The sequence below is a fragment of the Heterodontus francisci genome, unplaced genomic scaffold (assembly GCF_036365525.1).
Source record: "Heterodontus francisci isolate sHetFra1 unplaced genomic scaffold, sHetFra1.hap1 HAP1_SCAFFOLD_140, whole genome shotgun sequence".
In the NCBI taxonomy this organism is placed as follows: Eukaryota; Metazoa; Chordata; class Chondrichthyes; order Heterodontiformes; family Heterodontidae; genus Heterodontus; species Heterodontus francisci.
Genome location: NW_027141745.1, coordinates 3,109,779 through 3,114,074, shown reverse-complemented (window position 1 = coordinate 3,114,074; position 4,296 = coordinate 3,109,779). Strand labels below are relative to the sequence as shown.

The 4,296-nt window shown below is 44.5% G+C and overlaps 1 non-coding gene across 1 annotated transcript; it reads left to right on the top strand.

The window, feature by feature from the left end:
• The first annotated feature begins 3,488 nt into the window (after positions 1 to 3,488).
• trnar-ucu (transfer RNA arginine (anticodon UCU)) lies at positions 3,489 to 3,579 on the top strand. Its single transcript is given in 2 exon segments — positions 3,489 to 3,525; positions 3,544 to 3,579. It is a non-coding gene; the product is annotated as a tRNA-Arg (tRNA).
• The last annotated feature ends 717 nt before the right edge of the window (positions 3,580 to 4,296 follow it).

Below are 4,296 nucleotides of genomic sequence, written 5' to 3'. Positions count from 1 at the left end.
CCTAACCAGAGTTTTATAATGGTTCAGCATAACTTCCCTGCTTTTGTACTCAATGCCTCTATTTATAAAGCCCAAGATCCCATATGCTTTGCGAACCAATCTCGCAATATGTCTTGCCACCTTCAAAGATTGATGCACATGAACCCCAAGTCCCTCTATTCCAGCACACTCTTTAGAACTGTGCCATTAAGTATATATTGCCTCTCCCTATTTCTTCTGCCAAAATACATCACCTCACACTTGTCACTATTAAATTCCATCTGCCACCTGTCTGCCCATTCTGCTAGCCCATCACTGTCCTGTTGCAGGCAGTTCATATCATCCTCACTGTTTGCCACTCCTCCAAGTTTTATGTCATCGGCATATTTTGAGATTCTACTCTGTATTCCAAGATCCAAGTCACTTACCTTTAGCAAAAAAAGCAGTGGTTCTCGCACTGACCCTTGGGGAACACCACTGTCGACTATCCTCCAGTCTGACCAAGAACCATTTAATATGACTCGCTGTTTTCAGTCTTTAAAACAATTTACTATCCAAATGGACGCTGACCCTCCTAATCCATGAACCTCAATTTTGTTAACCACCCTTTTATGTGGTACTTTATAAAATGCTTTCGTAACATCCATATAAACAACATCCACTGCATTCCCTTCATCAACATTCTCAGATAGTTTATCAACAAATGCAGTTAGATTCGTCAAGCATGAACTCCCATTTATAAATCCATGCCCACTCTCCTGAATTAACTCAAATCTCTCCAAAGGACTTGATTTTTTGCCCTGACCTGTTGGTCTCGTGCTGATAGCAAGCTCAGCATAGAGCATGTATTTGGCAATGTGACCGTCATCCATTTGGCCCAGTCAACAGAGTCAACGCTGACTCAAGAGGGCAAACATGCTGCGGATCCCTGCACGCTGGTGTACTTCCGCATTCGGCACTCTGTCCTGCCAGGAGATGCCCAGTATCCATCTGAGGCGGTGGAGGTGGCAGCTGTTCAGCCGCTTTTTTTGGCTTGTATAAGTTGTTGATGCTTCTCTACTATAAAGGAGGGTGCTGAGAACACAAGCCTGGTACACGTGGAGCTTTGTATTTTCGGTCAGTTTGCTGTCGGTTCACACTTGTCTTCTCAACTTTGACATGACAGCTGCAGCATTGGCAATCCTGGTGCTGATTTCAGTATCAAGGGACAGATTGCTGGTGATTGTTGATTGAAGGTATGTGAAGCTGTTGACAACCTCCAAAGTGAGGTTGTCGATGTTGATGGAAGGTGGAGTCTCTACGTCCTGGCCCATAACTTTCAACTTCCTGATGCTGATCGTCTGTCCAAACTCTTGGCAGGCCAGGGAGAACCGATCTACAAGCTGTTGTGACTGAACTTCATTATGGGATGTCAGCACAGCATCATCAGCAAACAGCAACTCACAGACTAGGAATTTACCCACTTTGGTCTTGGCGCACAGTCTTGCCAAGTTGAACAGCTTGTCGTCAGCTCTGATGTGCAGGTGAACACCCGCATCTGAGTCACTGAAAGCGTACAATAGCAGCATGGAGAAGAATATGCCAATTATAAATGATGTGATAACTAGACAGTTCGAAAATGATGATATGATTGGGCAGAGTCAACATAGATTTATGAAAAGGAAAACAGGTTTGAAAAACCTGTTGAGATTTTTGAGGATGTTACCTATAGAACAGATAAAGGAGAACCAGTGGATGTGTGGTATTTGTATTTTCCTTTGGTAAGGTCCCACACAGGAGGTGAGTAAACAATATTAGAGCACATAGGCTTGGTGATTATATACTGATATGGATTGAGAATTGGTTAACAGACCGAAAACAGAGAGCAGGAATAACGGGTCCTTGTCAGGATCGCAGTCTGTTACTATTGGGGTACTGCAAGGATCATTCTTGGAGCCACTGCTGTTAACAACCTATATAAATGATTTGGATGTGGGGATTAAATGTAATATTTCCACGTTTGCAGATGACACAAAGCTCGGTGAAGTGTGAGTTGTGAGGAGGATGCAGAGAGGCTTCCAGGGGACATGGAGCGGCTCAGTGAATGGGCAAGAACATGGAATATAATGTGAATAAGTGTGAAGTTATCCACTTTGGTGGAATAAACAGAAAGAGAGTATTTCTTAAATGGTGAGAGGTTGGGAAGTGTTGATGTCCAAAGGGACCAGGGTGTCCTTGTTCCTGAGACACAAAAAGCTCTTGTGCAGGTGCAGCAATCAATTAGGAAGGCAAATGGTATGTTGTACCCACACGAGGGGTCATGAGTACAGGAGTAAAGATGTCTTGCTGCAATTGTATAGAGCCTTGGTGAATCCGCACTGGAGTATTGTGTACAGTTTAGTCTCGTCATCTTATGGAAGATACACTTGCCATAGAGGGGGTGAAACAGAGGGTCAACAGACTAATCTTTTTTTTGCATTTATTTCATTTCATCTCAGTTTGTTCAGTTTGCCTCCCTACTGTTTTTTCAGGTTTGTACTTGCTGCTGTTCAATATAAAGTCCGTTAACACCTAATCTGTACTAATGCTTTGTCTTTCAACACACCATTAACATATTGTTTGCCTTTGCTGCATGACCTTTTGGTCAGCTATGTGGCCTTGTCCAATCTACACCTTCTCCTTTGTTATCTCCTGCCCCACCCCCACCTCACTTGCTTATAACCTGTGACTTTTCTAATATATGTCAGTTCCGAAGAAGGGTCACTGACCTGAAACGTTAACTCTGCTTCTCTTTTCACAGATGCTGCCAGACCTGCTGAGTGGTTCCAGCATTTCTTGTTTTTATGTCACCAGACTAATCCCTGGGATGGTGGGATTGTCTTATGAGGAAACTGGGCCTGTATTCCTTAAAGTTTCGAAGAATGAGAGGTGATCTGATTGAAACTGACAAAATTCTTACAGGGCGTGACAGTGTGGATGTAGACAGGATGTTTGCCCTGGTTGGTGAGTCTAAAACCAAAGGACATCGTATCAGAATAATGAGTAGGCCATTTAAAACTGAGATGGGTGGAATGTCTTCACTCAGACGGTGGTGAATCATTGGAATACTGTGCCCCAGAGGGCTGTGGCAGCTCAATCATTGAGCATGTTCAAGACAGAAATTGATAGAAATCTTGATACTCATGACATCAAGGGATATGGGGATAGCACGGGAAAGGGGCTTTGAGGTAGATGATCAGCCATGATCGAATTGAATGGCAGAGCAGGCTGGACGGGCTGAATGGCTTACTCCTATGTTCCTCTGTTCCTAAGAGAGTTGGCGCCAGCGTGCAGCCCTGCTTTACCCCACTGCTGATCTTGAAAGCGTCTGATGTTGCTCCATTGTAACTGATGGAACTGTGCATGTTCTCGTGGAAAGAAGAGATGATGCCCAAGAGTTCAGGAGGGCACCCTATGTTCCATCGCTGTTTGAAGAGGCCGTCTCTGCTGACAAGATCAAAGGCCTTAATGATGTCGATAAAAATGTGTGTGGCTCTGTGGCGCAATGGATAGCGTGTTGGACTTCTAAATGATGACTAAGAAGGTATTCAAAGGTTGTGTGTTCAAGTCCCACCAGAGTCAGATTTTGGACCAGAAACAGAAGAGCGCAATGGAACAACAAATGAAGAAATGCGCCAAAAGCACAGACTCGAAGACAGAGCGAGAGAGAGAGAGGAGCACGGCAGGAGCAGAGCAGGGGGAAAAAAAATCGAGGAGTGACGTCACAATGGAAAGTGAGAGCAGGGAAACAGAGAGCCGCTGGGGTGAGTCGACAGGACTTGGTTCTTTCTTCGGTGCAGTGGAAGGAGCTGTTTGGTGAGGATCTGGTAAGCTGTGATATCACAGGCAAGCAGGTAGTTGATTGGTTTGGAAGAACCGACCTGCTTGATGCGCATCTGGTAAGTGATTAAGGTTCATTTTAGTCCTAACATTTAAAATAGTAGCAAACTAGTGGTAAGTTTAATAAAATATGCAATAAAATGAATAATTGAATAAAATAATTAAGTAGTTAATTGAAACACGTTAAGGATGACAGGACACGTGATGTGTCACAGCTGCAGCATGTGGGAGCTCCTGGATGCCAGTGTGATCCAGGGCAAACACGTCTGCAGTAAGTGTTTGCGGCTCAAAGAGGGAGAAAAGAGGAATGTAGTGGTAGTAGGGGACAGTATAGTAAGGTGGATTGACTCTGTTCTCTGCAGCAAAGAGCAAGAGTCCAGACGGCTGTGTTGCCTGCCGGTGCCAGGATTCAGGACATCTGCTCAGGGCTGGAGCGAAACATACAATGGGAGGGGGAGG